Source organism: Eleutherodactylus coqui, unplaced genomic scaffold (assembly GCF_035609145.1).
Source record: "Eleutherodactylus coqui strain aEleCoq1 unplaced genomic scaffold, aEleCoq1.hap1 HAP1_SCAFFOLD_36, whole genome shotgun sequence".
Classification (NCBI taxonomy): domain Eukaryota; kingdom Metazoa; phylum Chordata; class Amphibia; order Anura; family Eleutherodactylidae; genus Eleutherodactylus; species Eleutherodactylus coqui.
This window is the reverse complement of record NW_027102234.1, coordinates 1,481,430-1,502,767: the sequence shown is the minus strand read 5'-3', so window position 1 is coordinate 1,502,767 and position 21,338 is coordinate 1,481,430. Positions and strand designations below refer to the sequence as shown.

The 21,338-nt window shown below is 45.5% G+C and overlaps 1 long non-coding RNA gene across 1 annotated transcript in view; it reads left to right on the top strand.

Moving 5' to 3' along the window:
- The first annotated feature begins 929 nt into the window (after nucleotides 1-929).
- The window catches only part of LOC136600974 (uncharacterized), a 54,017-nt gene continuing 33,608 nt past the window's right edge, over nucleotides 930-21,338 (top strand). The window contains exons 1-2 of the long non-coding RNA XR_010789280.1: nucleotides 930-969; nucleotides 20,103-20,227. This is a non-coding gene — a long non-coding RNA (uncharacterized lncRNA). The remainder of the gene's footprint in view (nucleotides 970-20,102; nucleotides 20,228-21,338) is intronic.

The window sequence follows — 21,338 nt, the reverse complement described above, 5'->3', positions numbered from 1 at the left end:
GGGCGCCCACCCACTGGCGATTTTTTTTTCTTTGGGTTTTGCGTTTTTTCTCAAGAGCAATTAGAATTGAATGTACTCCTGTCCACTGGCGTTTTTTTTTGCGGTGCGTTGCGATTTTTAACATAGGAACTGTCAGTTGCATATGTGTCCTTATTTTTCTCCTAATGCACCCATGAATGTCAATGGAAATTAATGGAAAAGGCGCGAAAAAGCCGCGAAAAACGCGCCGAAAACGCTGCGTTTTTCACGCACGAAAATCGCAAACGCCAGTGGGTGGGCGCCCTTATTCACTTGCTTATAAACGGTACAAGACTCTATTTACAGACAGTCGGTCATCCAATGCTTCCAGCTCTTCACACAACATGTATGTGCCTTGTGAAGGTGTCATGCCACTACAATCACCGGAAGAAGAAGAAGAAGAAGGAGTACCTCTGCACTGGGCCTTGAGAAAATCTTACTCACTGGTTGCTCACTCTTTCTCTTGAGGGCTCACTTACAATTTATGTGCACTCTTGCGCTCGGGAAACCTCTCCCCCTCTTCCATCTTCAACACATGAGGGCTGAAGGTGCCCCCATGTGCCCCTATGCTTTCTCTCTCTACTCCAGAATATGGAAAAGTTATGATTTTTTTGAAAGTGGGGAAGAAAAATGAAATTTTAAAAAAGTAGAAAAAAAGGGCTGCAGCGGGAAGGGTTGAGGGTTGTGTTCTGTTTTTACGATCTTCATATCCATCAGTGATATTCACAGAAGAATAAGTGTAAATTACACTGCAAACCATTCAATGCACAGGATGAAAATCACCTTTATTCACTTGCTTATAAACGGTACAAGTCTCTATTTACAGACAGTCGGTCATCCAATGCTTCCAGCTCTTCACACAACATGTATGTACCTTGTGAAGGTGCCCCTACAATCACCGTGAGACATTAGATTGGTCGTCAGCGGTAAAGACAGACCTGAAGGGCTCAGGTGAGACTAGAGGAATCAAAGATAAATCAATGAGTTTACTATAATGAGATGATAAATACCTTCCATTGCTTCAATTAATCCATTCATCTTCATACAGTATATGAAATTCACTTTTGATTGTCCCCATCTTCATGTTATCAGGCCTCGGTCTTTGGTTCCAGTATAAGACCTCCTGCACACGACAGATTTGAATCTGACATTTGGGATTGCGCAGCAGGATCTGACCCTGTACCCAGTGGGTAATCCCGCTTACCTGTCCGGATTCTTCTTTATCTGTACTGCAGGAGTGCTGGCCATCTCACTGGCGCACATACACAGTACTGATTATGCCACGCCATCACTAGGCGATGACGCGGATCCCACGACCCTTCTGTAGTGCTTACTGCGGAAGAGCTGCAGGATTTACAGCTTCCATTGACTTCAAAGGAAGCCTTCCATGTGGAAATCCGCACAGAATAGAACTTGCTGCGATTTTCCTGCCACAAGCGGAAATTTACGTTCGTGTGCAGGAAGCAGCGGTTCTCTATAAGAGGCAATGGGCATTGTTTGCTGTGGAATCTGGGGACAGCCGCCGGCCCCGAATTCTGCAAGTCAAATCTGCCCGTGTGCTGGAGCCATAAGGAGCTACAAAATTGTTGACATTTAAATATGCGACAATGGCCGACCTTAGCTACATGCGACCCAGGCAGTCGCACAGGGTAACAGCCACCAGCTTGTGAGGGCGAAAACAGATGGCTGTAGGTAATCTCCCCCCTTAGGACTGCCTGGCCAGTTCATGTTTTACTTCCATGTGACAATGTCTTGTGGAGTTACATGAATCATCCTCCTCATGGCTCTGTCTCCACCCCTCTAATGTTCTGGGGCACCACTGTCAGCCCACAGGCGCTCCCACAACACAATCAATTAGGTTTTCTATTATATTTATGTTAAGAGCTTGGTTCAGGTGCTGTATTCATGCACTGGCCTTGGTTCTAGGCTGTATTTGTTATAAGCTTGGTTCTGATACATATCTTTTTTTCTTTATGCTAGGAAGGGGGTAGGGTGAAAAAAAATTCTTCCTCTTTCTTGTTGTCATCACCAGATGAATACACGCTGCTACCAAAGTGGCCTCGCATGCTAACCTCAACTGTTTTTATAGCCCAATACTCCAGCAATGCCCCCTTTACTGTAAACAACTGAATAAAATTTAAATTTTATCATACTGGTATATTGCTGTGGCCCAGTAGCTTCGTAGGCTCTGCATTTGGCTGTAGCACACCACCTCACTCTCAACTAGATCATGGTTCCTGAAAGTTAAGTTCTCCAGCATGACTGATAACCAATGGGCAAAGAAGTTATTGTCCAGCTCTGCTCCCTCATGAACCCCAAAACTTCTATGGGCTCGAACTACATGGCAGTCCACACTTTTCAGAAATTCCATCATTCGCTCAGATTATGGACCTCTTTCAGTTGGGCACTTCTGGTGTTTCCTACCTAGGTTCATTGTCCATTAGCCTCCTGTACCACCTGCCACTGCAACCCAGCCCTGGGCATCTACCTGTACCCGTGTTGGCAACCTTGGGCCTCAGCTCATTTTTTGCCACTCACTGACGAAGGTCATTCTTGACTGTAGCAACATCTCCTGTTCTCTCGCTGGAGCGTCTCATATAGGCCTCAGGACTCTCTCGGTTCGGCTCACTGCAGGTTCAGTCACAGTTGGTAAGTTCATTACTTTTAAACGGTTCAGATGTTCTAGAGTTGGTATTTTTGCTGGTCAGTTCATACTGTTCCAGTATCGATACTGGTGCATTATGTCTCCATCGGAACAAGGGCTGGAGACATAGGTTGGACAGCCAAAGTGACAGGGAGCACCCACGTAACGCCCCCGTAGCACCTTACATGTGATGAGCACCCCTTCCTGCGCTGTGGTGGCTGGTTCTGGGGAGGACTGACAGCTGCTGTTTGGCAGGAGCGCCGTTAACAATGTTGAGGCCAACGATCACAAGCGGGCGCAGGGCGAGTGGCGGAGGCGCTTCTAGGAGCTTTCGGCCTACAAATACCAACACTGGTAGAGAGATCCGATTTCAGGAGTTTCTCGGTCTTGGTGGCGTTGGCACGGTCAAGCAGCAGTAGCCGGCCAGCGAGTAACCCGGGGGCGACGGCCTGCTGCTTCCATACACCTAGTCCTGAAAGTCTCGCCCAGCCAATCACAAGCTGTGGGTGTGCATTTTAACTAAGGCCGCACAATCCAGGTTTCCACCCATTCTGCTGGTGGAGACATAATGCACCAGTACCTCCGGTATCATGGGTTGGTTTATTCTGCCATCTATACCCTATAACACTGGTGCAAGCCAGGCAGAGCCAAACACCAGGTCAGGATCTTTTCAATAAACTGGATGGCACCTTGGCTATCAGTAACCACTTGTTGGTAAAACGTAACGGACTCTACTGCTCAGAAGGCAGTCTTTATTCACTTTTGCCAATGCTTGGCGGTGCTCTGAGTCATTGCGTAACACATCATGTGATTGTTTTCAGTAAGAGAAACCAAGTAATCTTATAGATATGATACCTTTTAATGGCTCACAAAAATAAATGATGATATAGCAAGCTTTCAAACCTACTCAGGGTTCTTCCTCAGGCTTATGTCTCTACTGGCTAACACGGTACCATTTTTTTTTCATAGTAACACATCAATAACAGTTTTCTACATCCTAATGTGTCAACTATGTGACTCCCCTGCATGAGTTTTACTGTATTCTATATGGTGGGCGGTCCTCATGGTTCTTACATGTATTTTCAAGCTGTTTGACAGGTACGGCATTGAAAAACGCATTGAGCACTTGTGGTTTTGAGTGCAGCCCAGTAGCGTAGTGTAAGGACAGCAGGTGGCAGTGTTTTCCTTGCTGCATACAAAGAAGTTGCACATGTGTACATGCAGACATGTATGTATAGATGCGCACACACATTCAAGAAGAAGAGTGCTAATGCAGCGTCTTCGTTGGCAGATCCCTGCTGACCTACACTAGTTGGCCCAGAAGGCATTTTCTGTTATGGAAAGAGCAGCTCTGGAGCACAAACTGCTGCTTTACGGCTCAGTCAGACGGGCGTTTTTTGCTGTGCATGTTTTTTGTGATTCCCATCTATATAGAACCAATGCTTTTCAATAGGAGCGGTCACGTCTGATTTTTACATGTGCATAAAATTCCCACCTACAACAGATAGAACGTATGGGTGTCAATGAACGCGGTCATGTGATTTTTTTCATGCGTGAATAAAGGCATGTAATAAACGCCCGTCTGACTGAGCCCTTAAGGCCTCCTTCCCACGAACGGATTTACGCCGCGTAAATTCGCGGCAAAAATCCGCTGCGTGGCCCCCTGCTATTAGGTTCTATTGAACCTAATAGCACAATGCTCACGATGCGTAATTCCACCGCGGAATTACGCACCGTGATTTCTCCCGTCCTCACCCGCAGCATGCTCTATTTGCTGTGGGTGAGGACGGGCTGTACGCGCTGACGGCTTCCATTGCAGTCAATGGAAGCCGTCTGTTCACGCTATCTCCCGCTGTAACCAGCGGGAGATAGCATGAAAAAAACGCTTCCCCACCTACCGCCGCAGCGTCATTTGACGCGGCCGGCGCGTCACGTGACACTGCCGGCCGCGTCACGTGACGCGGTGGGCGTGTCACACGACGCGGCGGCGGTGGGCGGGGAAGCGTTTTCACGCTATCTCCCGCAGGTAAGCATAGGGGCTCTGGGGGGCGCCGTGACGGGCTTCACTGCGTAATATTACGCGGCGGAGCCCGTCACGCTCGTGGGAAGGAGGCCTAAGGTGAAATTCTGTGCAGATGAAAATAGGAGATATTCCTTGGCCGATGTATGGAGCAATGTCACATTTATTGGATGTTAGTACGGGTTTAAGATTTCTATCTGTTTATATCTCATCAGCTCGATGACATTTGTAAGGAAAAGTCCAGCATTTTTGACAACTGTAGGCTGAGTGTTGTTGTGGTTCTACGGACCAATCATGAGTGTGGAATATTATTTACCGTCTTATATCATTACATGTAATCGCCACGTGTCGTTATTTATGCAGGATTTTGTTTGACTGCTTTTTATCTTTCATGCCCAGGATTTGGTCTCCAACATTTTTCACTAGGGGGTTGTGCGGATCTTACAGGGAAACCAAAAGTCGTACAATTCTACATTTTGATTGGACACTAAAACATTGATAATAGGGCCACATTAGGGCCCCATCGGAAGTCACAATTCAAAATTGAATGTAGTGGGAAGTAAATCTGATCCCATAGAGGTTTAAGGATTTCACATGACCACCAGATATGTAGCAGAGATCCAACCTGTCCATAACATCTCCAACACAAACCAGAAGTACCAGGAAACATTTGAGACAAGCGGTAGATGCCACCTATATAAACGTCTTCTTAATAATTAGCACAACAAGAGTTCTTAGTACCCAACTGACATACAGAAGCCATTGGTCCTCAATAAAGGTCTCCTGAAGTTCTGTTTCCCAGTTTTTTTCTGAAAAGAGGGAAGGGGAGTTGGAATTAAAGGACAGTGCTGTGTAGGCTCCGGTTATACAGGCATATCGGTGCTACAAAATCGCAATGATATCACAACTGTGTTCATGCAATTTTGTAGCGTCAGTGATGCTTTGCTGTTGTCTGTGATAAAATTGGTTAAAAAACAGGTTAAACCCTCCCCTAAAATAAGCCCTAGCTGAATTTCCCCCCAAAAAAGGAGAATACTTACCTAGCAGGTATGGTCCAGGTCCTCCCGCTGTTCCCTTGAGCTCTGTTGGCCATTCTGCAGTCCTCTTTCACCCACAGAAGATCACTTCCTGGTTGCGGGATTCAAAAATCACACCTCCAGGAAGCGATGTCTCTGTTTGGTTCCTCCAGCTCGACTCGACCAATCAATGCCACGCTCGATCAACCAATATGGTTCATCCAGCTCTGCATTGATTAGTTGAGAAGAGTTTGAAGAACCAATCACGTTGTGGAAGTCGGATTCATAAATTGGCTGAGCCATGATTGGCCAATTCATAAATCCCGCCTCTATTAAAGTACTGCTCTTTAATAATCTTTTTTTCCTGGTGAGATCGTTCACACTGTTCATCACTTACATCCCTGAATCTTGGAATCGCTGGTCTTTCATGAGTTTCTGGATTTGTAGTCCATCGAATTTACCTGCTTTCAGCTTCTCCATGCTCATCACAGGAAGTTTTCTACATTTGTAGCCAAAATGCTTTCCATTCCTCTTCAATGTCTTTACACATTGCTTCATCAACCCAAGTTTGATGTTTAGTAGTGGCAATATGTATCATATGTACTAATAGGTGGGAGTTGTGCCCATCATGTACAAAAGTACCAGGTGATCGCACATTGGTTTTAGGGCCCAATCAGATGGTTGTATGTGAACTGTGCCTGAGATTCTCTGGTACAAAATGCACCAGAGAGCACACAGACACACATCTGTGAACTGTCAGAGCCCCACAGGTAGAGGATATTGCATGTCCAACTCTGGCCTGTGATATAGACCAAAATAGAACATGCTGCAATGTTTTCACATGTGCTTGTGAAATTATTGAATTATATTTCATGCAGTTGTGTTGTGTGCATAATATTTGTGCTGTGTGTATGGCAAGATGTACAAGTGCAAAAGACACACATTGTAGAGAAATTTTACTAACAGGGTATCATATACTGAGTATGCAGCTTTGTCATAATTAACCTTTGTAATGTTTTACTAAGAGAGAAGTATAACACATGCTGTAGACTTGTTAACCTTGTGGGGGTTGCCACACTATATAACCTCTCACATTGGAACAATAAACACAGAAGAGCTTGGAAATATCACTTAAGTATGTCTCATTGTTTTCTTCTCCAATGCATCAAATGATAATTAGGCATACCTGATTGATAAGCCTGCAATACCTTTCTAGTATCAGCTAAGTTAAGTGATTACACTAAAAGAAAATCAGTCCTTGTGAAAAAATGTTTATGTTTATAGCCAAATTGGCTATAATGGGTCTGTGTGATGCCCATAAAATGCACGAAGAGCAGCCAGATGGTAAATGCTCCCGTGTGAATGGGCCCTTATAATGCGAAACCAAGAAGAGTGCCCTTCTTCCTCCCCCTTACTTCTTTTCTTTCATTTTATTGAGGTGCGGGGTCCATCCACATTAATCTCTTGCTACAAATAAGCACTATAAAGGAATAATATTAAAATGAAGCCGCTCCAGGACTTAAAGAATATATCTTTAATTTAGGATGTTGGATTATAAATATAAAATATAATTACAAATCTAAAAATAAATCTTAAAAACCAACAATGTTGTTTGCTGGCACCAGATGGTATTAGGTAATCTTGGCAGCAGGTGGTATCTATTGTTGGTTGGTGGCTGCAGAATGTATTAGGTGTTCCTGGCAGCAGGTGGTATCTATTGTTGGTTGGTGGCTGCAGCTGGTATTAGGTATTCTTGGCAGCAGGTTGTTTCTATTGTTGGTTGGTGGCTGCAGATGGTATTAGGTGCTCTTGGCAGCAGGTTGTATCTATTGTTGGTTTGTGGCCGCAGCTGGTATTAGGTGTTCTTAGCAGCAGGTAGTATCTATTGTTGGTTGGTGGCTGCAGGTGGTATTAGGTATTCTTGGCAGCAGGTGGTATCTATTTTTGGTTGGTGGCTGCAGCTGGTATTAGGTGTTTATGACAGCAGGTGGTATCTATTGTTGATTGGTGGCTGCAGATGGTATTAGGTGTTCTTGGCAGCAGGTGGTATTATTGGTAGGTGGCTGCAGATGGTATTAGGTGTTCTTGGCAGCAGGTGGTATCTATTGTTGGTTGGTGGCTGCAGCTGGTATTGGGTGTTCTTGGCAGCAGATGATATTTATTGTTGGTTGGTGGCTGCAGGTGGTATTAGGTGTTCCTGGCAGCAGGTGGTATCTATTGTTGGTTGGTGGCTGCAGCTGGTATTAGGAGTTTTTGGCAGCAGGTGGTATCTGTTGTTGATTGGTGGCTGCAGGTGGTATTAGCTGTTCTTGGCAGCAGGTGGTATCTGTTGTTGGTTGGTGGCTGCAGGTGGTATTAGCTGTTCTTGGCAGCAGGTGGTTTTTGATCTTGGCTGATGGCAACAGATGGTATTTGCTGCTGTTTGACATCTCCCCTGATGTTATGGGGAATGTCACTTCCTGCAGAAAGAAAACATAAAGACAATTTAGTTAAACCTTCTTTTAAGGAATAGGCAGTGTGGTAGCACAGATGGCCTGCAGAGGGCAGTAGAGCAGTCATTCTGCTAGTAAATTACAGAAAACCCTTGTGTGGGTATGACAGGGAGGATGCGGATAAGGAAAATGCTGTACAGCCCTGCTGAGGTGTCCTGAGCGTCTGGAAGTCCAGTGATGAGTGGACAAGTGTTGATTTCCACTGATGCACATGATATATAGCAGTATAGAGCCAGTATGGCTGAAGATGGAATGCTATATGTGATAAAGTCTGCTGATGGAGTTGCAGAGATTTAAAGGACCAGTAAGGCCAGAATTGGCCGGACATGGGCTACTGAAGTGCGACAACCCCCAAACTCAATAACCCCAAGATGCCACTATATATAATCACTGTGATGGGTCGCCCATTGTTATACTGTCTAGCATTAGATGCCATGATCTCATGTGTTTCAAATCAGACATCGCCTGTTATTAGAAAGCCGGTCAGCTCATGTGGATGTTCACACTGGGAGAGGTTTCTGTTTGTAATGTGACTATATACCTCAATATACAAACGGGAGATGTTACAATACTTTGGCAGTGCCACCTATTATAAAATCCAAAAGAAGGAAAGGGTGGAGATACTACTATAAAGGATGTAAACCAATGGCTGTAATTGGTTCATCGAGCTCTGCATTGATTGGCTGAGCTGTGGCTTTTAAGAACCAATCAGAGCGAGCGCTTCCTGTAGGTGGGATTTATGACCCCCCTGAAGACTGCAAACAAGTATGCTGGAGTATGGGGAGGAGAGCGCCTGTTAGGTAATGTATTGTTTGTTTTTAAATGCAGCTAGGGCCTATTTTAGGAGTAGAACTTTTGTTTCAAGCTGCCCCGAAAATGCCGGCAAAAGAGCGATACAAAGTTGTGCGACTTCGTAGCACGACAAAATGGTGATATTGCCGCAAGAAAACGCAGCAATATCGCGGGAACACAACTATTATATCGCTGTGATTTTCTACATTCTCCTTTGTACAGGCTACAAAGGGCTCAAAAATAAACTATATATTTTACAAAAATTGGGTTTCTTTAGTTTTTTTTTTACCCCTAACAAAATTCAAAAACAGCAAAAAAAAATCAGTGATGGATATTTTAAAAACTGACCTATATGTCACAGAAAAAAAATGCAGCAAAATTAATTTTGACAGCTGATGGAAAAAAACAAATAGGGCAGTAAAACCACCACATGGGCAAAATCCCCCCCAAAATGTCTGGTCCTTTAGGGACAAAACATCCTGGTCCTTGAGGGGTTAAAACAACTTTTCCCAGAAGTGAAGAGGAATGATATGGAAGGACCTGAAGACTAGGAGAACTTTACAAATATATACACATAAGGCTTTTCATAGACTGGAGTAGTGTAGCTGCTGTAAGACATATCATTAGCGCTATATGTTACCTCGTCGCGGTCTTATTGCGGTATTATTGCCGGTCCCTGAGACTATCTCCGTCTCCTCTTCCTTCTTGTCCTGTTGGTTTTCAGACCTGAAAAATTACAAAATCCAGTGTAAGAATAATTCCCAAAGATCTTGTTATCGTGTGAAGTTGGTGCCATCAGGGAGGAGAACTCGTATATGTACATGGAGACAGATTATACCGAGCAGGACAGTCGGGGAAGTTCATGCATCCATTTGGGGGCTCTAGATAATATTACACCACTAGTATAAACGCCCATTGTAGACTCCAGATCAGTCGATACTAGTGATGGCGAACCTTTTAGAGATCGAGTGCCCAAAGTGCAACCCAAAACCCACTTATTTATCACAAAGTGCCAACACACCAGGGGGCGGGGCTTATCACCACGTATGATTTTACCTCCGTCATTATAAAAAGGACAGGGCCGCATATCTGCAGCTGATTTCATACTTTGCGGCGCTCCCCCTCACCTCCTTTGTAGGCTTTCCCACCTGAACAGTGAACCACATCTGAACAGGCCGCTGGGAACAGAAAGCCAGGAAGTGCTGACAGTGGGAAGCCTTGGGATGCGGGGACACACCGCATACTATGAAATCAGCTGTGGATATGCCACGTAAATTTTAGCAACGGACATTCCACAGCATTTCTACCAAGTGTAAACATACCCTAAGTCAGCTTTAGGTATTCTGCCATGTGCAGAGTAGCCACGATAGTATATGTGACCCCCCCAGTGGCCTTAGTAGTAAAATTGTCCCTCACAGTGGCCTCAGTAGTAATAATGTCCCCTTTATTGGCCCAGGTAGTAACAGTGACCCCTACAGTTGTCCCAGTAGTAATAGTGACCCCCACAGTGGCCTCGGTAGTACTACTATTATTACTGGGTCCAATATATTACTAATAGTGTCCACTATATTGGCCCCAGTAATAATATTAACCCCACAATAGCCCCAGTAGTAGTAGCCCTTCCCCCCCTGAGACCCATATACTTACCTCCTCTTTGTAGTCTTATGAACACCCTTAGTCTTCTCGGCGCTGCTGCAGGTCGCTCGAGCTGATGGAGGTTCTTTTCTTCTCCCCTTCTCCTAAGGAAACAATGAGAAGAGGTCAGGGAAGTATGATCCCAGGTGCGCACACTGACATCAGTGTGTGTGACCGGCACAAGCGGCGCTAATAAAATTGGTATTTTTTTTATTAGACTTCAGGGCCCGGTAGTGACTGCTACCTCAACAAGAACTACAAGAACTTACTCTTCCTCTGGTCTTATGACTTCATTCTCAACAGTAAATGTATCGGATGTTTTCTCCTTTTGTCCATTTTGTCCTGTAAAATAGACACGGCCTATAAGATTAGATGTTCATATAATGCACATTGATCCCCTCCGCTGCCGGCCTGGAGTTGGAGACCCCATAAAATACTAGATAATGACATAAAGCACAATTCCCTAATATATTAGTAGAACGGCAGCTGCTCATTTTATCCCAACAATGTATATTGGGGAAAATGAGAAAGTTTGGTACCGTTAAAATCTCACGGTGGGGATCAATCTTTTCATCAAGCTATAAGCAAACTTTTTACCATGTCTGAGAGATTTGCGTCCTAACTCCGGGACTCTCGCCTATCTCCAGATTGGGGTCTCGCACCCGGTAAAGTAATTGATGACTACCGCATGCATGCAGAGAGGGAATAGAAGAGAGGTCATGGATGTGCGCGGCGCTCTCCATTCACCTCTATGGGACTGACTGTTTTTAGCTCTGTGACTCCCATAGAAGTGAATGGACAGACTCTTGCTCATGGGTGGTCTTCTCTCCATTCATTCTCTGCCTGGATGCATCAGCCATCAGCTGTAATACCCTGAAGTTTAGAAATCCATGTGGGTCCCCGAGGTGAGAATCACATCTATCAGACATTTATCCTGCGGTTATGCCATGATTTTCTATCCATTAGGATAGATAGATAGATAGATAGATAGATAGATAGATAGATAGATAGATAGATAGATAGATGGATGGATGGATGGATGGATGGATGGATGGATGGATGGATGGATGGATGGATGGATGGATGGATGGATGGATGGATGGATGGATAGATAGATAGATGGATGGATGGATGGATGGATGGATGGATGGATGGATGGATGGATGGATGGATGGATGGATAGATTAGATTATTTATGTTGCATTTACCATCGGATTCGTCGCTATTCTCTGTGGAATTGGATGATCCTCCACTCTCGATGTCATCTGGGGCTTCATCCGTCCTCTTTTTCCTTTAAAGTAGTAAAATTAGAAGTCACCTTGTGAGTCCGAGCAGTAAAACAAGCCACAAGAAATGTACAGCACAATAAAATATACCCGTTAACCCCTTCTTGACGTGCTCTGTTTTTTTTTGTATTTTTAGAATTTTTTCTCCACTTTAAAAAAATGGAGTGCCATGAAAAAAAAAAAAGAAATTCTGCCATATTTGGGGTTTTTGTGTCTACGGTTTATAATCTACAGCGAAATTTTTTTTTTTTCAATTTAGATTCTTTTATTCTAAATATGGGAAAATGTTTTATTTTTACTTTTATTACGTTTTATTTTTTTATTAAAATAATACAACTTTTTCAAAACTGATTTTTACATTTTTTCCTCCCCATGGGGAACAAGAACTTGCGATGGTTTGATCGCTCCTGCAGTATGATGTAATACCATAGTATTACATTATATTGCAATCTGACAGGAAATCTATCAAGCCACACCACAGGCTCCCGGCTGCCATGGCAAATACACGGCACTCCCATATCTCATCACAGGGAACTATTCGGGACTCCTAAACATAAACCGTGGCAATTAAAGTATTAACAGCTCTGTTCAGCGGCGTTGCTCATTGGAGCTGTTGTGGACGGGTGCCGTCTGTTTCTTCCCCGGACCCCTTTCCATACAATCCCTGAACTTCCGTGACATAACAGTACATACTGGAGCGCTAAGGGATTAATATGTCATGTGATAATGTGAGGATGCGCTATTTCCTATGTAGACTGCAGTGTAGCTGATAAAAGTATTATTTACAATACTTACTTGTGTCTTTCGTAGAGACACTTGCCCACCCCATATACGAGTACCAAGATGTAGGGGGCCAGAGCTGGTAGAATGAACCTGATGTTATATTCTATTCGATCTATAATGGTGGGCTTCTCTTCTATCTTCTTTCTTGGTACATCTAGAAAAGAAGAAACAATAGAAGTTATTAATAATCTGCCTTTTATTCATTAGGTCGTTAGTATTACAACTGCGGATTCCAAAATGAGTTGTTATTTGGGATGTAAGGATGGGCGGCTCCTACCGATCCTTGTACCCCAGCATGTACAATAAGGCACCAGGCATTCCTATAACCCCCACCCCCAATGAGCAGTTTATTCAGCACATTATTGACGCTCTCCTCAGCCGCCTGCGGCCCCCCGTTGGGCACCACATCTTGCCCTGCCACAGTCCAGGGGCTCACAGGGGGCACTAACTTATACAGGTGCCATGCCAGCCTCTTACACATTGCCGGCGACCATCTAGGCCAGTTTTAGTGAAAGCTATTCAGTACAAGGGAATATTTACAATGTGTTCGGCTGATACATTGGGGATATGGAGAATAGTTCCCACCTGCAATGTATGCAGACAATGTGTAGGCGCACCAACAGCGGTATGTGTGAGGCTACATTCACACGGGTGCCCCATATCAGGCCAAGAGACTCCGCCTAATATCAAACTTGGCAACTTGCCACTTTCACGACGAGCCGATGAGTTTTTGCTTAAAGATTCCATCACTTCTGTGAGATTGCGATTTTCACATCTGAGAAAAGATCCCAGGAGCTTCCCATGGGCTGCAATGGAAATTAATTGCATACGATTTTTTTTTGTGCTTCCATAGGAAACAATGGGGGATTCCTTCTGCGGGAACATCCAATAATAGGACATGCTGCGATCTTAGTTCCCCTCAGTATCGCTGTGAGTGAAAAATCTCTCATGTGAATAGACCGTTCAAAAGAATGGATTTCACATTTGTGTGGGATTTGCGTGTCTTGCATTGTACAAAACTCCTGCAAGATTCTTGGCCGTGTGAATAAGCCCTTAAAGTAACATTAGCCTGAATGCCAGGACCCAAGGCTCCCCAGCAGAACATCACCCAGAGTCACATAGACTTCCCAATGCCATCTCTTCCCATAATAAGCAACGCACACACATCCAATAAGGAACAACTCTACTGACAAAATGAGAAGCAGCCGGTAACCCCTCTATCTCTAGTGAACCCCCTTCTTCTACATCTAGTAGTGAGTGTCTGCAGCACGGAGAGAATGCTATTAACTACCCTGTTTCCCAGAAAATAAGCCCTAGCATAATTTTTCAGGATTTGTGAGGATGCTGTAAATATAAGCCCTACTCCAAAAATTAGCCCTAAAAACAGTTAATTAAAAAACAAAAGTCAATGTAAACAGTGTCCCGGCAGCCATACATGTAAAAAAGAAAAATATTTTGGAGCAAATATTAATATAAGACCCTGTCTTATTTTTGGGGAAACAGGGTATATATAGCTAATCTATATGTTATTAGGCTGTACTCTTAGATCCCTCCGCCCATATCACCTGCCCATGCTAGGATTAACTCCTTGTGCAGTAATGTACTTACCTTCATATTTTGCGTTGAAGATTCGAACTGCATGCACTGATGGTAATAGCAGCAGGGTCACTAATATCATTTTCACAAACATTCTCTCTTCTCTCTCTCACTTTCTATACAGAATGAGCTCATCTCACTGTAACATCACTTTATATACCTGCAGCGTCTGTGACATCACAGATTGGAACCAAAGACCATAGTGACCTCATAGAAGCCTCACATGCAGCCGTGTACACGTATGTGTGATGTCACAACAAGCAGTAAACATGAAGCATCCATCTCTGTATCTTCCTACTATGACCAGTCTTGTGTCAGAGGATTCCTGCTAGAACATGGCCATCATGGGGGCCGGTAGTTACCGTTACTGGAGTGCTGACGGATCAGAGGACCTTCTGATGGACCCTGATGATACATGTGAGGCGGCCCTCATAGATATCTGTTGGAGATGAAGGCTCCTCTGCCACCATGAATAAGCCTACTGCTGCCGGAATCCATATCTTGCTAACAATGTCACAAACATTTAGGGTTATTACAAATGATCCTCCGATGTGATCCGCGTTTTTGTGCGATGCGAAGCGACAGAAAGGAAGGCTCCTCCGGGAAACATGGGCCACAAAACATCGCAAATCAGGGCAATATTCAGCAATGTAGCCGCCTACAAAACATCACTAATGTGAAGGAACCCATTGGAAGGCATGGGCTTCACATACATGCGGTTTGTAGCGCTGTCGCATCACAAGAAAATCGCGCAATTTTGTTGCCCTGTGAAAGTGGCCAAATAGCCACAAAAATGTGTTAATGTGGATTTATACAGAACTGTAAAGGATTTAGGCAGGTGTGAGAAAAATGCTGCAAAGCAAGAATTTTTTTTTTAAACTCCAGGTGTCTGCAGGACAATGACCCCAAACATCCAGACACAGAAGGATTTGCGCAAACCTTCATCCACAACAGATCTGGGCTTAGTTCTCCAAGGTGTTTGAAACAACCCCCCTGCTGAGTTCCTTCAAAAACTGTGTGCAAGTGTCCCTAGAACTTGTGTACAGTTCCAGGGGCGTACCTAAAGGCTAAGGGGCCCGGGTGCAAAAGCCCAGCTGGGCCCCCCCTCCATCTGTACCCATATCTATACCTAAACTGTGCTAATTTACAAACATGATGCAGCCCCTTGGCGTAAGCCTTCTCATCAGGACTCCTTTCCTTGACTACATAAAGACCTGTTGGTAATTTCTTAGGCCGCTTTCAAAATTGTGCGAGATTTGTGCGTTGCAAGACGCACATGAATATGACCCCATTGTTTTGCATGCGATCATACACGGGAGCGATGTTTTTTTTCCTGTGCATCACACGAGAATATGATGATGTGATGGGAGCTGGATATAACACAACAACCCCTCACATCCGTGGGCACAGCACACGTTGGCGAGTGTGATAGGGGGCATAGTTTCAGAATCACTCGTGTGAAATTAGCCTAAGGCCGGCTGCACACGGCTGGATTTGCATAGCGGAATATGGCGCTGGCATCCGCCTACAGATTCCGCAGCATGTACCGCCCGCAGCATGCTATGGAAAAGCGTTTTTCCCTTTACACGAGCGGAAATCAATTGTGGTTTTCCGCTCACGGAGGAAAAATCACGGCATGCTGTATTCTAGTGCAGATTCTGCACGGACGGCCTCCATTGAGCTCAATGCAAGCCGTGCGACCCACCGTCCTGACATTGCGGAAAAGTCGCGGGCAGCCGTGTCATCAACTAGCAACGGCGCTGGAAAGTCAGTGATTAAAAGGAAAAAAAAAAACAGTACTGCGCGGGTCCGACGGCTCGCCATGTAGACCATCCGCAGTACAGGAAAAAGAAAGAAATTACAGGTACGCACGGATGCCAGCGGGGCACAGGGTGGGATTCCGCTGCGGGCTCACGCATGCAGAATCCGACCCAGTTGTGTGCAGCCGGCCTTACACTGTGCATGGATTTTGTTGCATTTTTGAACCACAATTAAAATCACATCCAGAAACCGCATGCACAATTATAAACCGCACGGGGGTTCAAACAGTACAGGCGGGTTTTAAACTGCATGCAGGTTTCTGATGTGATTTTCAGTTGTGTGTAAAGTGTTCAAATATACAGTATATACCCAGGTTACACCAGCTGTTCATATATAATTATATACAGTATTACCCAGGTTATACCAGCTGTTCATATATAATTATATACAGTATTACCCAGGCTATACCAGTTGTACATATATAATTATATACAGTATATACCCATGTTACACCAGCTGTACATATATAATTATATACAGTATATACACAGATCATACCAACTGTACATATATAATTATATACAGTATATACCCAAGCTATACCAGCTGTACATATATAATTATATACAGTATATACCCAGGTTATACCAGCTGTACATATATAATTAGCCTAGTCATGTGATCTGCAGCCACAGGTCCTCCTGCACTCTCTTGTACCGCGTCTGCATGGATCGCTCCGGAGGTGAGTAGAGCCGCACTAACCCCTCCTCCGGTAATCGCTGGCCGGCAGAGACTGATAGACTGCAGCTGTGACCACTCACAGCTGCAGCCTATCAGTGGGAGGGCCGCGCGCCGTGGGAGTCTGCAGCCTGTAATTGGCTGCCGACTCCACGTATAACAGCACTCCCCTCTGGTCTTGCTGACCTGCGGTGCTGCCTCCCGTCTCTCTCCTTCCCCTCACCGTACGCCAGTGTACAGTACTATATATTGTTACTTGATCCGGTTATAGGCTCACATGCAGCTTTTTTTATTTGCTTTTATCAATGTTGCTCGCAGACCTGCGTTTATTCAGGTGGCCTTTTTCTGTTCCTTGACAGCCTCAGCTAATTGATGAACCTTGTAGAGGGTTGTTGTGTCGACCATTTAGCTGGCAGCTGATCGGCTTCAGTTTAGTGGCATCACATTTATCTTCTGCCTCACATGGGGTTGTGCCCATCATGCCCACCAGCAGCCGGTGATGGCACATATATAGGCGTTCACCACTGGACTCCATCAGCTGGTTTTAGGGCCCATTCAGATGGTTGTAGGTGAGCCGTGCCTGAGATTCTCAGGTGAAAAGTGCAGCGGACAGTATACAGCAGATTCTGTCTGCTCTCTAATATCTTGCCAATATCTGAAGTATGTAGCAGTGCTGAAATAGCTTTGTGCTCGGAATAGGTTGGCCGCTAATTTTTAAACGACCACCCTTCAGTGTAAGAGCTTATTCACAAGAGCGTATATCAGCCACCGTTTTCACAGCCAGCCGATATACGCTTTTATCTGATGCATTGAATTCCAGTGCATCAAATCACACAGGCATATTCCCATGGTGTAAAAGCGCCCAGCCGGCCATAATAGCGCCTGGAACTATCTTTGTGCTCGGAATAGGTTGGCCGCTGCATGAGCTCCTATGGGAGCCAATGACAGCGGCCGGAGAAGGGAGATAGGAGGGAGTTTAGCAGCATGATTGCTAAACTCCCTTCCCCTTTTCTCTTCCTCTCTCCTCCCCTTTGACTGTTTGCAATGGGAGGGGGCAGGACGGAGCTAATTTCACCCCGCTCTGCCCCCTCCCACTGCTGGCTGCGGGCAAGTGCGGTTGTAGTAGAAGTGAAAAAAAGTATGGTATTTGTAATGGTAACGTACCTGCAGAGTAAAAGCATGTTCAGACAACAAATTTGAGAAGCAATTATAATAACAGACAGTGAAACTAGTGGTATTATTGTATCTTGACACCACCGGGAAGTACTGGTGGAGTCAAAACTGACAAGGGGGTGACGCCAACTGTATGTGATTGGCTGGAGAGCAGGCTGGGCTGTAGGTCCTGGCAGCCCAGTAAGGTTAGCCTCCAGCTCAATAGATTTTAATAGCAGACAGCGGCCCCCCGCTGCAGCCACAGGTGCAAGGGGCTTCCCCTGCCGGCGCCCCAGAAGGTGGCACCCCACTCTGTGCTAAAGCACAGAGTGTGGTCGGCAGCTAGGCAGCCACACCGCGGGAGCGGCAGCGCCAGAAGCACAGGTGCCGAAGGACAGTGGCGAGCCTTACAGTGCTGCCCTCTACAATCCCCCAAGTGCTTTTAGGAAATGGCAGCAGGACCGACCAAAGAGCAGGAGCAGCACCGCCACCTGGGGTGCCGACAAGCAGCAGGAGTAGCACCGCCGACAGAGGCGCCGGCAACCAGTGGGAGCCGCATCGCCAGTAGAGGCATGGGCAAACAGCAGGAGCGGCACCAGCAGCAGAGGCGCTGGCAACCAGCGGAAATGGCACCGCCAGCAGAGGCGGCGGATCAGGCGAGGGCAGTGGATCCCATGAGTGACGGAGCGGGGCAAAAGGGAGAACAGCCGCTGGGCTGTAGGTGAGCACAGGCAGGTGGGGTGTGGAAGTAGTAGCACACTACTCACAGCTGGACAGCAGCCAGGGGACCAAGGCCAAGGCAAGCGTCCCAGAAAGGGCTCAGTGAAACAACCCAGGATTGGAAATCACATCCTACCAAGCACCTTCCAGGACCTGCAGCTATTCAGCCAATCTGGAGCTAGGGGTGTGACAGGGGCATTCCTCCATGGGAGCCATGTCAAACCCCTAGCTTACAGTGGCGTCAAGATACGATTATATACCGAAACTAGCAGGGGATTTAGAAAAAAATGTTCATGCTACAGGTGCAGAATTGTCTCTTATGCAGCACAGTGAATAACGAGGCTGCATGGGACTGGGGGCGGAGCTTAAAGGGAATAGCGAGCTAGATGGGGGGGGGGAGCTAGGTACGGAAGAAGAAGGAGAAGACAGGAAGAAGACCAAGAGAGAAGAAGCGTGGAGGAAAGAGGACGAAGCCGAGGAAGACGCCCACCCGCCCGTGAGATGGGTGAGGAAAGACTTTATGGGACTTTTATACGTTCGGAAGTTGTCACAGCTGTGGTTGGCCTTGAACTTTCCATGCTGGAGAAGAGGAGGGTTTACAAGCCCAAGGAAAGCGGGCTTACAAACGTCCTGTGGAATAGTTAAAGCTAAAATCAGTTTAAATTAAGCGGGTTGTAGCATGGGAAGGGTTTATGGAGTTAAAATAGTTAAATTAAAATAGTAGAGGTTAAATATTTAATAAAAGCTGTGGCCTACCCCACATTTACACACAAGAAGTCTCCGGGTAAGTTTTTGTTATTAGTTAAGGGAGCGTCAGTCAGGTTGATGCCCCCAGTCTCCTTCATGCATAAGATTCTGATGCAGTTCCTAGTCAGCAGCTCTGCAGATGTGCTACAGGTTGTCCACTTGTCACCTGAAGGTATTGTAACCTCGATTCTAAGGTGAGTCAACAGTTAATTTGCTTGCAGACTTCAGACGCTTGCGTGTGAACAGTTGAAGAAGAAGAAGAAGAAGGAGTACCTCTGCACTGGGCCTTGAGAAAGTCTTACTCACTGGTTGCTCACTCTCTCTCTTGGGGGCTCACTTACAATTTATGTGGACTCTTGCACTCGGGAAACCTCTCCCCCTCTTCCATCTTCAACCCATGAGGGCTGAAGGTGCCCCCATGTGCCCCTATGCTTTCTCTCTCTACTCCAGAATATGGAAAAGTTATGATTTTTTTTTAAAGTGGGGAAGAAAAATGAAAATTTAAAAAAGTAGAAAAAAGGGTCTGCAGCGGGAAGGGTTGAGGGTTGTGTTCTGTTTTAACTGAAGATCTTCATATCCATCAGTGATATTCACAGAAGAATAGGTGAAATAAGTGTAAATTACACTGCAAACCATTCAATGCACAGGATGAAAATCACCTTTATTCACTTGCTTATAAACTGTTCAAGTCTCTATTTACAGACAGTTGGTCATCCAATGCTTCCAGCTCTTCACACAACATGTATGTGCCTTGTGAAGGTGCCGCTACAATCACCGTGAGACATTAGATTGGTCGTCAGCGGTAAAGACAGACCTAAAGAACTCAGGTGAGACTAGAGGAATCAAAGATAAATCAATGAGTTTACTATAATGAGATGATAAATACCTTCCATTGCTTCAATTAATCCATTCATCACTATTCAGTATATGAAATTCACTTTTGATTGTCCCCATCTTCATGTTACCAGGCCTCGGTCTTTGGTTCCAGTATGTTGTAGGAATAAATATCATATTCCATGTACTTCACTGCCTGCTCCAAATTGGTTATAATGAGAAGTTGCATGCATGCAAATGTATCTGAGTCTGACTCCATGTTGGTCATTCTCCAGTACACTTCTGCTTTATTCACATCATAACGGTACAGCTCATGATTGGCTTAGTATGTAATGACTCTATGATTACCGTATGTTAACGCCCCAGGTATATGTCCCTACCAAGCATGTCACCTTTAATTAGATGAGAACAAACCAAATTTAGGGCTTATTTACACGGGCGTATATCGGACGGGTTTTCATGCTCGGCTTTCTGATGTTTGCAATGAGAGGGGTGGAGCTAAGCTCTGCCCCGCCCTGGCCCCCTCTTATTGCAAATGGCCGGAAGGGAGGAGAGAGGAGGTGAGCTGGTGAGGACAAGGGAAGGGGGACTGTCTTCCCAGGCCCCAGGGCATTGCAGCCTCAGTGTATATGCGCCGTCCCGTTTGCCGTGCAGGCGTCTTTACGGCGCCAGCGGGTGCACATAAAACGCCTATAGCTGTGTAAATAGCCCCTTAGGGTGGGTTCACACGAGCGTGTTTTTGTGCGTACTTAGGTGCGTACATACGTGCGCACCTAGGTACGAGGAAAAACACGCGTGAACACAGCTGCGTGCTTGTTGTCAATGGGGCAGCGGCTGCTGCCGGCGGCTCCATTAAAAATAATACTCTGCTGGCACCCCTGCATTCCTTTTCAGGGAAGAGCTTTACATATAAGCCCTTCCGTGAAAAAGAAACATTTTAGTATAAAAAAAAAGGCAAAAAAAGTGTACCTCCCCAACGCTGTCATGTCCCACAGGGATGCAGAACACATCTACCGCGTGTGGCACATGTTTCCTGCTTCCCCGCAAGGAAAAAGAATTCCCTGCTGCACCTGTCACATCTGTGACAGATGCAGCAGAGGACTT